Raw genomic sequence first — 18,142 nt, forward strand, 5'->3', positions numbered from 1 at the left:
CAGGGGGGGCGGCCGGGGGGCCGGCCAGGGTGGAGAAGTTCCTACAGAACAATCTACAGAAACCGGCATCCCCAAGAACCTCATGAGAGCTATCCTGGTGGTAGGGACAGGGATGCCAAGGATGGCCTCCACGTTTGCTCTCTTGGGGCGAACCTTGCCGTTTCCCACCACATGTCCCAGGTAGACCACCGTGGACATCCCGAAGGTGGACTTGGCCAGGTTGATCGTAAGACCGGCTTCCTGCAACCGACCCATCAGCCTCCGGAGACGGGTCAGATGTGTCATCCAGTCGTCCGAAGTCAAGCAGGTCGTCCAGATAGGCAGATGTTCCCTCAAAGTCCTGGGTGATGTAATTTATAGCCCTCTGGAAGGTGGCAGGAGCATTAAACAAGACGAAGGGCATCACTATTGGTATAGCCCGAAGGGGGTGATGAAGGCGGATATTATTCGGGCCTCGTCCGAGAAGGGAATCTGGTAGTAACCCTTAAGTAAATCTATGGTGGTTACAAATTTGGCTACCCCTATGCTACCTATAAGGTCCTCTATCAAGGGCAATGGGTAGGAGTCTGGTACCGTCACTTTATTTAATTTCCTGTAGTCGGTGCAAAATCGACTACTACCATCTGGCTTAGATGTTAACCTAGGTTCGTTGATGACAATCTCTTAAGGCGAAGAGAAAAGAGATACTTTCATCCCAGTCTCCTTGATGCTCCAAGCAATACTTCATGGATTTTAATGTTCGGTGAAACCGCTCCAGACAACCTTGGGATCGGGGGTGGTAAGCCGAGGTTACATGGTCGATGTTTAGCTCATTCACCATCTGTTGGAAAAAATTGGTAGTGAAATTGCTACCAAGGTGAAAAAATGTATTAGATGTTTTACAATGGTCTTTGATGTGATGTTCTTACGAGGGAATGCTTGAGGGTACCTGGTAGTGGGATCCATGACGGTTAACAAATACCGATTCCCTCGTTTGGTTTGGGTAAGGGCCCTACGCAGTCCAGAAGGATCTTTTCGAACGGCTCCATCTGAACTGGAATAGGCGTCAGAGGAGCTGGCACAAAGCGTTCGTTAGGAGCGTCATCTGGCGCCGCTACGAAATATGAAAAGGACACGATAAAATAAAAAACTAACTAAAAAAAGACCATAAAATAAAAAAAACTAAAAGCAATTAAAAACTACAAAACTAAAACCAAACAAAAATCCTAGAATCAAAAGAAACTAAAATACAGTATACAATAAAATTTAAGGCATTAAAATACATAAAATCAGATAAAATTCACAAATTTGGGAGAAGTCCAGCTTCTCCCAAAAAGCTAAAAACGTCATGGCGTTAACCAGGCACTCTGGTCCAAGGACCTTCGAGATATAATTAGACACCGCTATCTTTACCCCGACAGCGGTAGAGGTAGCGGTGACGTAACTGTCAAACTAGGGCACTCTACCAACAGGTGCCGCACGGTGAGCGGCACCAAGCGGTCATCACAGGAAGGTTGAGGGGTTCGTTAGGCCTACCCACAATTTGACATGTTTTTGATATAGCGACATTTTTTAGGACCCGTTTTTATATAGCGACATTTTTATTCCTGGCCAAAAAAAAAAAAGTTGGAAGAGCCTTCTTGTAGGTATTAAAAGGGATCCGGATTAGTTACGAGACTACAGAAGATAAGGAGTGAATTATACTGGGACTTGTTATTGAAAAGGAAGCGGATTAGTCGGGACTAATTAAAAGGGCCAATTATAACTAGCGAGAAAAATGATCCGCGAAGTGAGGGGATTGAGGGTTCACATGAACATACGATCCCAACACTTGGATAACACTTATTACACCTGTATGTGCAAATAGAAATGCTATCGGTGAACAAGCCTTTCTACCTGGTTTCCTGCTCTACCACTGTTTTCTACTTGGTTTCCTGCTCTACCACTGTTTTCTACTTGGTTTCCTGCTCTACCACTGTTATGTGATACCAATGAAGGTCACGAAGCACTTTCAACCCAAAGAGAGCCACTTGATCGCACAAAGGTAAATTTAAACCACACGCAGAGCAAGTCACAAAAAAAACAGTCAACACCACAGAAAGAAAAAAGACAATGTAATCACAAAAAAGTCACTAGAAAAATGGAACATTGAGAACGGGTTATAAGGATCCTGTCACGGTTGCCAATTGTTACGTTCACCGGTTAAACGGGTAAGATTGGCATCGGGGAGCCGGTAAACAAAAAAGATTCAGGTTCAACTGGTGAGGATATGCAAAGGGGCACTTAACAAGCTATTTAATAACCCAATAACACATGAAACATATATACACATAAATGAATACAACCCTAAAGAACCCAACTTAACAACACCTAACAATAATACTAATCCTATATGGAGGCAATGTGGAAAAACGGACGAGGGGAAGTGATACTTATGAGGCGTCGCAGTAGTGAAGTGCTGGGTGATGCGGATCCCACGATATTCCAAGAGGCGTTGTGTTCACTGGTTGAGGCCTTGATTTCGACTAACTCGACAAAAATCACGGAGCTCGCTTAACACTTCCTCTTGTGTCGAATGGGGCCGCGTGAATCCTACTTCGGGACAGGAGCGGGGCTTCATGAGACGGTGACGTGGAGGGGAGGTGGAGAGGTGGCGAACGAGGTAGCAAGCGGAGGAGGTCATGGTAGTGGAGTATGTTACGGGCGGGCCGTAACAGTGTGTGTGTGTGTGTTTTCGCAATTGATGGAGAAAAAGTTAACCTGTTTTCATGATGTTTGTTTCCGTCGATTTTGTAAGATATTTTCAAGAGAATTTTCCTTTTTTTTTTTTATTCATTCGTGAACAAAAAGAAAAAGAAAAAAAGAAAACAAACACACAAACATTCTTCGGTCCAGTATTCCCCGGTGTTCCTCATTCCTCCTCTAATTCTCATGAAGTTAATTGTCTTTTTTTTTTTTTTTTTTTCGTCTTCATGGAATGCTCGTTTTCTGTTTAAGTGCTGCATTTAGTGAGCTTTATTGTGTGGTCGTGTTTCTCTCTCTCTCTCTCTCTCTCTCTCTCTCTCTCTCTCTCTCTCTCTCTCTCTCTCTCTCTCTCTCTCTCCATACCTCAGAATAGACAGACGGCAAGCTTATTAAAATTATGTCCTTTTTAAGTGTTAGTAATTGAAAGAGTAAATAAAAGAAATAAACAAATTAATAGACGGTGAACTTGAGTGCGTATTCCTTGAGTATTAGTAAATAAAAAAAATAAATGGTGACACTGGACTGTTTTTGTTAGGTAAGAGGAAGTAGAAGGTAGATGAATAAGTAAAAGTTAATCTTGATATTGTCCTTTTAACCCTTTCAGTACTGAGACGCATTTTTACCATGATTTTGGGATATGATTAGACAAATTTACTTGTATTAGAAATGATCTATGGAGGTCAAAAGAGTATTAACCAGACCCTTTACTGTTTTTAATCCCCACGTAAGTTTCTGAAGCCGTGTTAAATCGCTAAATAGTAACCAATGATTTTTTTCTTTTATATATGTTAAGGCCCATAGTGCCTGTAGGTTTACTTGAAGAGTATGGGAAGCACTGTTCAGCGCTTCCCATATTCTTAGGTGGTGAGCGTGGATCGGGCAGACGTTCACGCGTAGGTTCGAATCCCACCATGTACCACTTTGAAGCTATGCCATTTGTCGAGTGGTTTAATGTTAGCTACATGTCACCATAATACCCAAGTTGTAGGTGGTTACACCAAAGATGGTGATATGGGCCCTAATGTGGTACCACTATAAATGAAATTGCCTGCGCCACTAATGGGCGGAAACTGAACAGTGCTTCCCACTTATACTATTAAAGTATGCCTACAGGCGCTATAGGTCATATCTTAAAAAAAAAAAAACTTCCATCCATTAGTGACGCAGGCATTTTTATTCATAGTGGTACCCATATTAAGGCCAATATCACCACCATCTTTGATATCATGGTGACATGTACTATACATTTCAGCGGTGGACAAACGGTCTTTTTTGCAGATACCTCCTAAACGAATCGTTGGATGAGTATGATATTTCAACACACTACCTTGAACATTCGTTCGAAATTTATGGTTAACATACCACAGTGCTATATGTGTTATGTGAGGAGTTTACTCGTGAAAAATAACACAAAGCCGACGAGTCATGTTGACGCATTCCAATGAAAGTGTGGCCCCCTCACACACCCACCCAAACCATTCCTAACCACTACTACGTCTCCCCCGTCTCGGAAGTTCTCACCCTCTTTATCCCTCCTCTTCTCTCCCTAGCTCCTCGCCTCCTTCACTCTTGTGTCCCTCCCTGCTTCTCCCACCACTGTATTTATACGTTATAATGTTCTGTAAGTGTATATATGATTATTAACGAGTATGGTACAATTTCATGAAGGCAAGAAGTGGTTCACGTTGATAATTACTGTACAACAGCACGTTTACGTGTAGTATATAGAAGAGCCTTGTTTGCAGTCGTTATGGTCAGCCATGTGAACATGATGTGCTGGAATTACCTGTGACCTGGACCTTCTACTGTTAGGAAAAGTTGATACTCTTATTGCGTACTGTCTACCTATTGATCATAAAAAGTGGTCCAGTTTATATATAATATTATTTTGTTGTTAGATACGTTGCTTATTATCCAGCTATACGGCCATTAACAGCGGAATTAGCTATTGCTTTCACGGTCGTTTGACCCACTCTGGTTTTCATGTCCACATATACCAGCAATTGTATTAAATAATATCATTAATGTATGATATGTATGTACATACTGACGTATGTAACTATTATACCTATACGTATGTAATTACAATAGGGAAAAAACATCAAAGGTGGAAGGCTGATGGTGTGAAGAGGGAAGCGATACTGGGGTAGAGGAGGAGTGATCTGGGGTTCTCCAGGGTGGTGGTGGTGGTGGTGGAGGGGTTAGACGAGTACCCCACACTCGTCCGATTCTGTATAACACCTTTGATATGATGACTGGATTAGGCGTAATATCACTCAGTAAACTCCTCACATAACACATATAGCACTGTGGTATGTTAACCATAAATTACGAACGGATGTTCAAGGTAGTGTGTTGAAATACCATACTCATCCAACGATTCGTTTAGGAGATATCTGCAAAAAACACCGTTATAGTAGGTAACTTTAAACCACTCAACAAATGGCAAAGTATCAAGGCGGTTCGTGGTGGGATGGGATTCAAACCTACGCGTGGACGTCTACCCGATCCCACTCTCACCACCTTATCCACTAGGCCACCGCGTCCATAAATATTGAAATGCGTCATGGTATTGAAGAGGTTAAGTTAGAAATATCAATAAATGGTAAGTTTGGAATCTCTCAGTGAATAAGAGTGTGTAATAAAATAGACCATGGAGTCAGTAAATCAGAAAATCAGTGAAGAAATTAATCAAATCAGTCACTCACTTACTCAACTAATCATTCACCCAGCCTAATCAATTCTTAAAGCTTTCATTCTTTCTCCTCGGTAAGTACTGGAAAATATAGAAAGCCTAGCGATGACAAAATTATCCAAGGCCAGGGAAGGGAACACATACCAAGCTGGGCGGGTCGCGTGGCCTCTGCCTTGCCTTAAATTCTCAGAAGGTCGTGCCAACTTTTCTCTTCGCATCCTGAGCACTGAAAGATGCCCTTGAAGCTCAGATCCTTTCTTCTCCGTGCCTTTCATGTGTACAGTGTTTCTTTCCCAGAGCTTTAGAATTGTAAAAGCCTAAACACCTTTGCTTCCTGAAACGTTTGGCTCCTTGTGTGTTTGTCTTCAAGAACGCCTTCCCTTCCTGCTGCTTGACACTCAGATTACTGTGCCGTGTGTTTTATACTTTGGCTTTGAATCTTGCACGTCGGCTCTTACATCCCTTATGTTTTGGTGACGTCTTAATCTCTTGAGTACCGGAGCGCATTTTTATCATGAATTTTGGGTATGATTAGACGATTTTATTGACATTGGGAAGAATTTATGGAGGTCAGGAGATTAATGGTTAGGGTCATCACTATTTTAATCCCCACATAAGTTTCTGAAGCTGAATAGAATCACCAAACAGTAAGCAGAATGAATACGAAAACGCGTCACGGGACTGAAGAGGTTAAAGCAATCTCAGTCGCTTAGGTAGGCAACCAGTCAATCAACCAATCAGTCAGTCAGTCAGTCATCAGTCAGTCAGTCAGTCAATAAGTCAGTCAGTCAATCATTAACCCCTTCAATACCAGGACTCGTTTTCCTTCTCATTCTGGTTACTATTTGGTGATTTTACTTAAATTCAGAAACTCATGTCGGGGGTAAAAATATTGAAGACAGACCATTAATCTTCTGACCTTCATAGACTCTTCTTAATGTTGATAAAATCGTCCAATCGTACACAAAACTCGAGATAACAAAGCGTCCTGGTACTGAAGGGATAATCACAACAATCAGTTCTCAAAGCCTTCGTTCTTGTTTCTGTGGTTTATAGCGTTTTAACCCCTTCAATACCGAGACACATTTTTACGTTGAATTTTGTTTACGATTAGACCATCTTATTGACATTAGGAAGGGTCTATGGAGGTCAAAAGATTAATGGCCACAGTCTTCACTATTTTAATCACTACATGAGTTTCTGAAGCTGCATAAAATCACCAAATAGTCACCAGAATGAATATGAAAACGTGTCATGGTACAGAATTGGTTAATTGACAGTTTTTGCTTTATGTATTTTCACTCAAAGCAAATTTCTCTCCGGCACCTAAACCAATCAACGTCTACTCCTTCAAGAACTTGCACCTTAAAAATCCCTTACTGTTCTAATCTTTTATATTCTTACGTTCTTTCATATTTAGAACTCTGCATGCATTAATAAAACTTCTGATTTTGTTCTTTCATCACTTTACTGGGAACTCTTTATTTAGAATCTCCCACTCTGAGAACTCTTCTATAAAATTCTTGACTTCTAAACTTTATACTCTTAGAATATCTCGTACTTAAGACCTCTGATTCTGAAACTCTTTAGCGCAGGACCTTTCCCGACAAGAACCTCGTTGCGTGTTGTAATTATTCTTCTGGTGCGCGTTTTACAGTTTTCATTTAGCGCGCCAGACGTTGAATATTGCAACATTAAGGTCGGTAAAAAAGAATAGCGACACACCCTCGTGTTATTAAAAATAGACCTGACTTGCTGAATTCATGTGTTTGAGTGAGAGAGAGAGAGAGAGAGAGAGAGAGAGAGAGAGAGAGAGAGAGGTTAAGTTTTGTTTGTGAACTAATTCTTTTCTTTTCTTTTTTCCAGGTAAACTTTCTTAGTCAGCTGTTCGTCTATCCCGGCAGGTGATCAGCTGGACACCAGGTTTGTGTGTGTGTGTGTGTGTGTGTGTGTGTGTGTGTGTGTGTGTGTGTGTGTGTGTGTATGTGTGTCCGACCTTGTGTGTGTGTCCAGTTCTCTGTGTGTGTCACTGTTCACTTGTCCCGGCTACCCTTACTCTGCAGTCCTTCTCCCCACCACCCAGCCTCCTTACATTAGTTTCCCTTCTATGTCTTCTACTTACGTCTCTCATTTTTGCCTCCTTGCCTCGTATTTGCCACAGTTGCCTGCTTGCCTCACTGCTCACTTGTCTTCTTCTCCCACCACCCAGCCTCCTTACTACCTTCGTCTAAGCTTCTCTTCCTCCTTGCCTCGTATTTGCCACAGTTGCCTGCTTTTCATCCTCCTTGCTGTAGGTCGTCTCCTGCTTCTCTGGTTCTCAGTGAAGCGTGCCAACATCTTTACGGCTCAAGAACTCCTTTCCTTCAGCATGCATCCACTAACACCGCACCACTGCATCGTTGGAGAATACAAGAAAATTTGGAAGTTGTGAGAAGCCATGAGATATAGGTGATAGTTCGTGAGTAGAAAATGTCTTTGTTATGTGTTTATAAGGATCCTATGTACTATGATATTCGGTTAATATGGCCGATTTTTGTTACAGCTTTTAAAGAATGTGTCAAAGTCTAAGGAGGTTGTTAAAGGCTTCTCGAACTACACATGGAAGGTTGTTTTTGTTTCAATCACTGTGCATTTCTTTCCCTCCTGTTACGGCCCGCCCGTAACATACTGCACTACCATCCCCTCCTCCGCTTGTTACCTCGTTCGCCACCTCTCCGCCTCCCCTTCCACGTCACCGTCTCGTGAACCTTCCACGCCACCGTCTCATGAAGCCCCGCTACTGTCCCGAAGTTGGATTCACGCGGCCCCATTCGACTCAACCGGAAGTGTTAAGCCAGCTCTTAGCTTTCTGGAAGTGAGTCGAGGTCCAGGCCTCAACCAGTGAACACAACGCCTCTTGGACTACCGTGTGGGATCAACCATCACCCAGCACTTCCCTACTGCGACACCGCATAAGTATCACTTCCCTTCGTCCGTTTTTTCCACATTGTCTCCCTATAGGATTAGTATTATTGTTAGGTATTGAGTTGGGTTCTATGTTGTATTTATTTATGTTATATGTATATGTGTATGTCTGTTTCATGTTATACCTATGTGTATGTCAGTTTCATGTTATATCTTTGTCAGTTTCATTATGGGTTATTAAAATAGCTTTTTGTCAGTTTCATGTTCTATGTTGTATCTGTCAGTTTCATTATGGGTTATTGAAATAGCTTTTTAAAGTGAAGAACCGAAACCAACGCATTCTTAGGTGGGCCTTGTTAACTCAACCCTTCAACTTGGAAGCCCACCATATCAAGGGGGTGGACAACATCATCGCCGACGCCTTATCAAGATCTCCCGTCTCACCTCCTTCCTGAGCCCATTACGGAGGTCTTAGGGGGGAGGAAATGTTACGGCCCGGCCGTAACATACTCCACTACCATCCCCTCCTCCGCTTGTTACCTCGTTCGCCACCTCTCCGCCTCCCCTTCCACGTCACCGTCTCGTGAACCTTCCACGCCACCGTCTCATGAAGCCCCGCTACTGTCCCGAAGTTGGATTCACTCGGCCCCATTCGACTCAACCGGAGGTGTTAAGCCAGCTCTTAGCTTTCTGGAAGTGAGTCGAGGTCCAGGCCTCAACCAGTGAACACAACGCTTCTTGGATTACCGTGGGATCAACTGTCACCCAGCACTTCACCACTGCGACACCGCATAAGTATCCCTTCCCCTCGTCCGTTTTTTCCACATTGCCTCCATATAGGATTAGTATTATTGTTAGGTATTAAGTTGGGTTCTTTAGTGTTGTAATTATTTCTGTGTTATATGTATATGTGTATGTCTGTTTCATGTTATATCTGTGTATGTCAGTTTTTATGTTTCATATTATATCTGTATGTCGGTTTCATGTTATATCTATGTATGTCACTTTCTATGTTTCATGTTATATCTGTGTGTCTGTTTCATGTTATATGTGTGTCAGTTTCATGTTATATCTGTCAGTTGTCAGTTTCATGTTATATCTGTCAGTTTCATTATGGGTTATTAAATTTTAAAGTGCCTCCTTTGCATTTCCTCACCAGTTGAACCTGCAGTGTTTTTTTTTTTTTTTGTTATTGTTCACCGGTAAACAATCTTACCCGTTTAACCGGTGAACGGAACACTGTTCTGTTTACTTTTTTGATGATTTTGCACAGCTTTAGAAATTTATTGGGAATTAAAATAGTGAAGCGTGTGACCATTAATCTTCAGAACTCCAAAGAATATTCCTAATGTCAATTGAATTGTCTAATCGTACAAAAATCTAAAGGTAAAAATGTGTCCCAGTAGTGAAGTGGTTAAAAGTTTCATTTCGTGTGCATCTCTTCCTGTGTTTGGGCGAAGCCAAGGTAACTAAACACTCAACACCTGTCACACAACACAACACAACACAACACAAAGCAACGCAGCGCTATAACACCACAACACTGTATCAAAACCATGCAAATCTGAAACCATTGCTACGACAGCACCATCACAACACATCACCATCTCAAAGCGTTATGGTACACACTGCCTGCCCTGCACCACAACCACCGCACCGCACCGCACCGCACCACCCCACCACCACCACCACCACCACCACACCACCACCACCACACCAACACCAACACCAACATCAAATCAAAGTCAGCTACACACACAGACACAAACACACAGAATCATAACACAATCGACACCGGGGGTAATGAAGTGAGTTAGGCGAATATAGACTAACTTGTTTACCCAGATGAAACACACACACACAGGTCAAAGTTAGTTAGTGGCAATAATAAACTCTGCCAAGCTTCATAGAGATCAATTGTTATTTTCATTTTTTTAGGTCAACTGGTGATGAAATAGTACATAAATCGTGGGTAAGTAGAGAGAGAGGAGAGAGAGTTTTCCCGCCATGTGTTTTCTCCCACATCATAGTGTCCCGCATCCTCCATTAATCTTCACACTTTTCCTCCTTGTCTCATCCACAAGTGTTTATATTCACTGCATTTTTTTCACAAGCCACTTAATTCTCAGCCTGGATCTCTCTCTCTCTCTCTCTCTCTCTCTCTCTCTCTCTCTCTCTCTCTCTCTCTCTCTCTCTCTCTCTCTCTCTCTCTCTCTCATGACCGCAACTTCAGCGTCAGACAGATATCAACTTCATCAGGACGAGAAATTGCCGAGGACTTCTCAGCCTCGTAACTCGGCGGGCAAGTTAGTGCGCTGCCGGTGCTGCTAACAGATGGCGCCGTGATGCGTGACTCCTTGGCTGGCGTGCGTGGTTCAGGGTACAGGAGGAAGGGTGAGCGTGCGTGAAGCCGTTTGGGATTGTGTGTGGGGGTGTGTGTGTTCTTGGGGAGTGGGTTTAGAGTTGTATGTATGTGTTTTTTCGTGTATTATTGAGTATAGTGTTTAGATATTTTAGATCGCTGTTGGTTGAATGTTTGTTTATATGTCTGTCTTTATTTGTATGTCTGTGTCTGTCTCTTTGTGTATCTTCTTTTCATGTTACTAAATTTTTTCTCTTGATCCTTTCTTTCTCCCTCAATTCCTCGTCTTCACTCTTTTTCTTCATTTTCACCACTCCATCTTTCCACTTTTTACTCTCTCTCTCTCTCTTTATATCTCCATGTCTCCTTCCATTCCTTTCTTCCTCCCTTCCTCCATTCCTCAGTTTCTATCTCCCTCTCTCTTTCCCTAGTATTCCATTCTTTCTCCCTCCTTCCCTCTTTCCCTTCCATTCCTCTCCTCTCCTTCATTCCTTCCCTCCCTCCCTGCATGCATTCTTCAGCCTTCCAGCCATCCACATCCAGCACTCAGGTTATATTTCTTCCAGTTTCGTTTATTACAGGCACAGAAAGGAAAAAAAATGCACATCCTCCTTCCTCCTCTCACAAAAGTTTACACGGAGCTGAAATAAATATAAAAAGTTTGCTCGTTGACGTCGTTATTTCTGATTCTCTTTTTGAAGGTGGTGGTGGTGGTGGTGATGGTGGTGGTGGTGGTGGAGTACTAAAATTATTTTATTTCTTATGTTTTTCTCTCTCTCTCTCTCTCTCTCTCTCTCTCTCTCTCTCTCTCTCTCTCTCTCTCTCTCTCTATTGTAATTTTCTTTTTTCAGTATTTTTAAAATGAACTTGACACGCACAGAGAGAGAGAGAGAGAGAGAGAGAGAGAGAGAGAGAGTTTGAAGAGTATGATTAAGAAAGTTTACAGGTTTAAAAGAGTTAGTTCTTTAAAAATGAGACACTATTAGAGAGAGAGAGAGAGAGAGAGAGAGAGAGAGAGAGAGAGAGAGAGAGAGAGAGAGAGAGAGATGAATCAAAGCAGGAGGTACAGCCAGGGACAAATAATCCTAATAAAAAATGGAAGAAGAAAAAGTTAAGTGTACCCTCCAATTTTTTAAAAGAAAACGTACAGAAAAGAAAGGAAAAAGAAAACTGAAGTGAAGAAATTTCAGTAAAAGTAACGAGAAAATAAGTGATAAGAGAGAGAGAGAGAGCTAATAAAAAGGAGAATAAGAGAGTGAAGAAGAAAGGGAAGGCTAAGGAAGACAGGAAGAAGGAAGGAAAGGCAGGAAATAAGGAAGTAGACGATACAAGGAGCAAATAAAGACAGAGAAAGAAAATGGAAGAAAGTTTAGCGAGTTTCGTGATTAGCAAATCCTCCAAGCTGAAAATTGAGATAAAGTAGAGAGAGAGAGAGAGAGAGAGAGAGAGAGAGAGAGAGAGAGAGAGAGAGCTTTTGAATTTCTGTATTTTCTCTCTTCTCTCTCTCTCTCTCTCTCTCTCTCTCTCTCTCTCTCTCTCTCTCTCTCTCTCTCTCGTTCGGAATGCATGAGGTGAGGAAAAGGAAGTAGTGGTGGGTTGATGGTTGGGCTGAGGGAGGAGGAGGAAGAGGAAGAGGAAGAAGAAGAGGAAGGAGAAGAAGAAGAAGAAAAAGAAGAGGAGGAAGAACAAGAGGAGGAGGAGGAGGAGGAGGAGCAAGAGGAGGAGGAGAAGAGGAGGAGGAAGAAAAGGAGAAAGAGGAAGAGGAAGAAAAGGAGAAAGAGGAAGAGGAAGAAGAGGAGAAAGAAGAAGAGGAAGAAGAGGAGAAGGAGAAGGAGGAAAGAAGGAGGAGGAGGAAGAAGACGAGAAAGGTAAGGAAGAAAAACATGGAGGACACACACACACACACACACACACACACACACACACACACACACACACACACACACACACACACACACACACACAGAGAGAGAGAGAGAGAGAGAGAGAGAGAGAGAGAGAGAGAGAGAGAGAGAGAGAGAGAGAGAGAGAGAGAGAGAGAGCGTTAACTTGAGCTCCAGTGCACGTCTTACTCCAGCGGTGCCAATTAAAACCATTTACATTGGTGGTGCAGCTTGCGAGGCCTTACTTTCACGCGGGAAGGTCTCAAGATCCGCGTCTCTCCCTGCTCTGTTCGTCCTCCTTTCAGCTCTGCCTCTCCTCACTCGCCCGCTTGCCCACCGTATCACCGTATGACCTACATCTTGGGCCCTCTCCGTTTTCTGTCCTTGCACCTCCTTCCCTTCCTCCCTCGTTTCGTTTTCTTTGTATCATCTCTCTTTTCTTTAGTTTGTTTGATTTATGTATGGTCTATAATGTATAATTGGTCATGTGTTTTTTTCTTTGTGTTCGACGTTTATGTATTTCTTTCTCTATTTGTGTTTCTTTATGTTCATTGTTCACTTTTTCCTTTCTTTTTTTTTTTGTCTAGTTCTCTATTCTTACCTTTTTTTTTTTGCCCTCCTCTTCCCCTCATTCTTTTCTTCTCATCCTCTTTTCTCTTCATACCACCTTCCCTTCTGCTTATTCAATTCACCTCTCATCTTCTCTCCCGTCTTGATTCCCTCTTTATCTTCTCTTCCTCTCCTTTCTATTCCCCTTTCCATCATTCCTTATCTTCCTTCATTCCTTCCTTCATTCCTTCCCTCATTCCCTCCTCCCTGCTTGCTGTGGTCAAGGCCATGCACATTCCCAACACGCCGCCACCACCAACACCACTTGCGTCTCCCTTTGGCCAGTGTCTTGAGCCAATTTGCGTGATTTGCCTCCGGTGCCTCGTGGGGTGTAGCATCGCGCCGCTTTCATCCCCACTCGTCTGAGAATCACCGAGTATTTGAACCATTACTCGCCCGACGGCCCGAGGGTGCTGGTGGCGGGCTGTGTGGCGGGCTGGCTGGCTGGCTCTGGGAAGGTGACTGAATGATGGGAGTGAATGGGAAGGTGGGAATGCTAGTAGTGGCCTTTGAATTCAGGTTATATGTGTATTTCTTGAAGGTTTTAGTTGGTAGTGTTAGTTATGATTTTGTTAGGTATGTCTCTCTCTCTCTCTCTCTCTCTCTCTCTCTCTCTCTCTCTCTCTCTCTCTCTCTCTCTCTCTCTCTCTCTCTCTCTCTCTCTCTCTCTCTCTCTCTCTCCCTTGCTCTTGTCTAAGGGAATGGAAAGAGAGAGAGAGAGAGAGAGAGAGAGAGAGAGAGAGAGAGAGAGAGAGAGAGAGAGAGAGAAAGGTGAAAGGGGGGGGGGGGGCTGGACGTCATGAATACAAAGAAACACGTCATCAGATAAGAAAAGAAACAAAGGAACAAGAAAATGTAAATACATTTAACTTAAATAAGGAGAAATTCACTTCCTCCTCCTCCTCCTCCTCCTCCTCCTCCTCCTCCTCCTCCTCCTCCTCCTCCTCCTCCTGCTCTTCGCGGTAAAGGCTCTTCGCGGTAAAGGAGAAGAGTAGAATCCAATAGCACTGAGTATCTAATGGGTTCTTAAGGAGCCTTGATGACTGTACTCTAATTACTCGTAGTGGAGGCGTATATTCCACCTGTCTGGCGTGTGTGTGTGTGTGTGTGTGTGTGTGTGTGTGTGTGTGTGTTGTTGTGTTGTAATTATTTCTTTTATCTTACCTTTTATCCACCCATTTGTGTAATTGGTGCTGTGTTTAGAGAGAGAGAGAGAGAGAGAGAGAAAAAAAAAGAGTGCGTGCATGGTTTGAAAATTTTAAGAAAAACTTGAGAAAATTGTTTATCTCTTTCGGTCCGTGGAGAGTCAAGAAATGAGGTAAAAAATGCCCCAAATCAGGGAAGAAGAGTTAGGCAAAATGTGAAAAAAAAATCCCTGAAGGGCAAAAATGACAGAGTTATACATCAAGAAATACAGTAATCTCGAATTTCGCATACATTTTCCCGGACACGCTGTTCTATTTTGCCTTTTCTCAACAATTCCACTCTGATTGGCTCCCACTGTGGCATAGTTGAGCTCTGACCTTCCCCGCGACACTACACCGGTGCCCGCAGCTCTCCTGTTAATCCCTTCAGTATTGGGACGCATTTTTATCTTGACTTTTATTGACATTAGAAAGGGTTTATGGAGGTCAAAAGATTAATGGCTAGAGTTTTCACTATTTAAATCCACTACATGAGTTTCCAAATCCGTATAAAATAGCTAAATAGTAAGCAAAATGAATATGGAAGCGCATCATAGTAGTGAAGGGGTTAATATTTCCTCGTTTACGCTGCTAAGTGCTTGTTCTGACTCACCTGTTTGTACATAAGGGAGAGCTTGTGAATAAAAACAAACTGAAAAACAATCTGCTGGAGAAAAAGAACTGCGTGAAGCAAAGGCGTGAGTAAGGAAACAGCAGAGGCGTCACGAATCGTTGGTCAAGGAAGGAAGCTGACCGAAAGACTTGTAGGTCCAACACAAGGGTGACTCCTCTCTCCCATCGAAGTGACATGGGTTGAGAAAGAAAGTAAGAAAAAGGTAAAGGATAAATAAACAAGCTGTCAGTAAGTTAACCTTCTCTTTGTTAAGAAGCAAATATTTAGAATTGTTTGTCATTTATTGTTTTTATTAAAAAGCAACCAACACACACACACACACACACACACACACACACACACACACACACACACACACACACACACACACACACACACACACACCGATACAACATACACCAACACAACAAACACCAACACCACCAGAAGAAGCACAACAACACTACAACTCCACTGGAAAACCAAGAGAAAGGAGTCATCAAACAGGAAACAGTTAAACAGCGACATGACTTGTATTACATATTGAATACCAGAAACACTCACAGATTCACGAACATTGCTAAAATATGAACTAGGCAGCACCACTGTGTGTGTATATATATAGACCCGGTGCCTAGTAATTACAGATCACTAATTAGAGTTTATGGCTGCGGCTCGCCAAGGTTGATGGCGTCCTGCGGCTTTGAACATGATTATAGAGTTTCTGTAATTATGTATAGCACGACGCTAACTTGTGGCGGCTTGTGTGTGTGTGTGTGTGTGTGTGGTATGTATTTGGTTTTTGTATCTATAGAGTGTATGTGAGGGGGAGGGGTGTTGTAGGGGGCGGAGAGAAGTAGTTGTTGTTGGTGTTTTTGTTGTTGTTGGTGGTGGTGGTGGTGGTGTTCTTGTTGTTGTTGTACATCTTCTTCTTCTTCTTTTAATTCTTCTTTTTATGCTTTCTGCCTTCTGTAAGTTTACAATCATAGTGGTAGTAGTAGTAGTAGTAGTAGTAGTAGTAGTAGTAGTAGTAGTAGTAGTAGCAGCAGCAGCAGCAGTGGTGGTAGTAGTAGTAGTAGTAGTGGTGGTAGCAGGTGGTAGTGACAGTAACAGTGACAGTGGTAATAGTAACAGTGGCAGTGGTAGCAGTAGCAGCAACAGTGGCAAAGTGGTAGTAGCAGTAGCAGCAGCAGCTGCAGTGGTGGTAGTGGTGGTGTGTGGTGGTGGCAGCGGCAGCAGCAGCAGCAGCAGCAGCAGTGGTGGTGGTGGTGGTGGTGGTGGTGCAGGTGGCAGGTGGTGGCAGCAGCAGCAGCAGCAGCAGCAGCAGCAGCAGCAGCAGTGGTGGTGGTGGTGGTGGTGGTGGTGGCAGTGGCAGCAGCAGCAGCAGTGGTGGTGGTGGTGGTAGTAGTGGTAGTAGTTGTAGTAGTAGTAACAGTAACAGTAACAGTAGTAGTAGTAGTATAGATAGTGAAAGTGGTAAAAGTAATAGTGCCAACATGGTCGTTGTAGTAGTAGTGGTGGTGGCGGTGTTGATGGCGGTGCAGTGTATACAGGCTGATAGTTTGGGTGTTGGTGGAGGTGGATATTGGTGGTGGCAGTGGATATAATGACGGTGATATTGGTGGCTGCGAGGTGGACGTGATCTCCCATGAATTGCCTGCCTGGTGGTGGTGGCTATGGTGGTGGTGATGGTGGTGGTGATGGCGATGGTGGTAGTGGTTGTGGTGGTGGTAGTGATAGTGGTGAGGAGGAGGACGAGGAGGAGGAGGAGGAGGAGGAATGGCCTTAGTGTTGTTATTGCAGCGTGTCCCTAGTGACCTGTACATATGGAGGAGGAGACGAGGAGGAAGGGAATGAAGGGAGGAAAGGAAAGACAGAATAGGTAGACAAGAATAGTGTTGAAGGGCGTCTGTAGAAGGGAAGAAGCGAGACACTCACTGACAAATGGGGGAGGAAGAAAGGGAACTGATGGGAGGTATTTATGATGATGGGATAGAAGGAGATAGGGAGTGAGAGAGAGAAAGAGAGAAGGCACAATGATGATGGAGCGAAGGGAGAGGGGAAGTAGGATGATGAGTGAGAGGCGAGGAGGTGGATGAAGGGAAAATGATGAGTACTTGAAGAAGATGGGGAAGACAGATGAACTAAGAGAGAGAGAGAGAGAGAGAGAGAGAGAGAGAGAGAGAGAGAGAGAGAGAGAGAGAGAGATCTTAGGCAACAAAATAGAAAAATACATACTACATGAAGCAGCAGCACAAGAAGGAAGAGGAGGAGGAGGAGGAGAAGGAGGAGGAGGAGGAGGAGAAGGAGAAGGAGGAGGAGGAGGAGGAGGAGGAGGAGGAAGAGGAGGAGGAAGAAGACAAGAAGAAGAAGAAGAAGAAGAAAAAGAAGAAGAGGAAGAAGAAAAGGAAGAAGAGGAAGAAGACAAGAACAAGAACAAGAACAAGAAGAAGAAGGAGAAAAACAAGAACAAGAATGATAACAAGAGCAGCAGCAGCAGCAGCAACAACAGGAACAGCAAAGCAACATCAACACCAATAACAAAAAGAAGAACACCAAAGAGGAGAGAGAGAGAGAAAAGGAAACAAGAAGAGAAAGAGAAAAAGAAGAAGAGGAAGAGGAAAACGAAGGAAAGAATAACAAAGAAACCACAAACGTCTCAAACAATGCACAGAAGAGGAAGAAAGGAGACACTAAACAAAACTGACGGCGCGAAACCTTTCAATTTACCGTGAAGTTGAAGAGAAAGAAGAGGAAACCCGATGGCGGAGCGTAAAGAAGACATAAGGAAGACGAATGAAGAGGAATAATAGGAAAGGGGGAAGGAGAGACAGACGGAAAGATCAAGAGAGGAGAGTCGTTGAGATGAGAACTGGCAGGGAATCAGAGAGAGAGAGAGAGAGAGAGAGAGAGAGAGAGAGAGAGAGAGAGAGAGATTGAAAAGGAGAGACATTTTTCATTTCCCCGTCGCCTAAAGCAGTGTTTACTCGGAGATGTAAACTTGTATATGCGCACGAGAAAAGCAAAAGTTACACGGTTTTCTATTTATTTATTTTACTTTCTGTGTGTGTGTGTGTGTGTGTGTGTGTGTGTGTGTGTGTGTGTGTGTGTGTGTGTGTGTGTGTGTGTGTGAGCGAGGGACGAAGTGTTGAAATAGACTGTAGTAGG

The 18,142-nt window shown here is 43.3% G+C and overlaps 1 protein-coding gene and 1 long non-coding RNA gene across 2 annotated transcripts in view; one reads left to right on the plus strand and one right to left on the minus strand.

Annotated features, from left to right (window-relative positions):
• Positions 1-18,142, plus strand: part of LOC123505399 (protein draper-like) — a 551,274-nt gene that overhangs the window by 110,897 nt on the left and 422,235 nt on the right. The window lies entirely within an intron of this gene.
• Positions 528-2,284, minus strand: LOC123505402. Its single transcript, XR_006675126.1, has 3 exons — positions 1,906-2,284; positions 929-1,875; positions 528-820 (listed from the first exon to the last, which is right to left on the minus strand). It is a non-coding gene; the product is annotated as an uncharacterized LOC123505402 (long non-coding RNA).

Source organism: Portunus trituberculatus, chromosome 18 (genome assembly GCF_017591435.1).
Source record: "Portunus trituberculatus isolate SZX2019 chromosome 18, ASM1759143v1, whole genome shotgun sequence".
NCBI lineage: Eukaryota > Metazoa > Arthropoda > Malacostraca > Decapoda > Portunidae > Portunus > Portunus trituberculatus.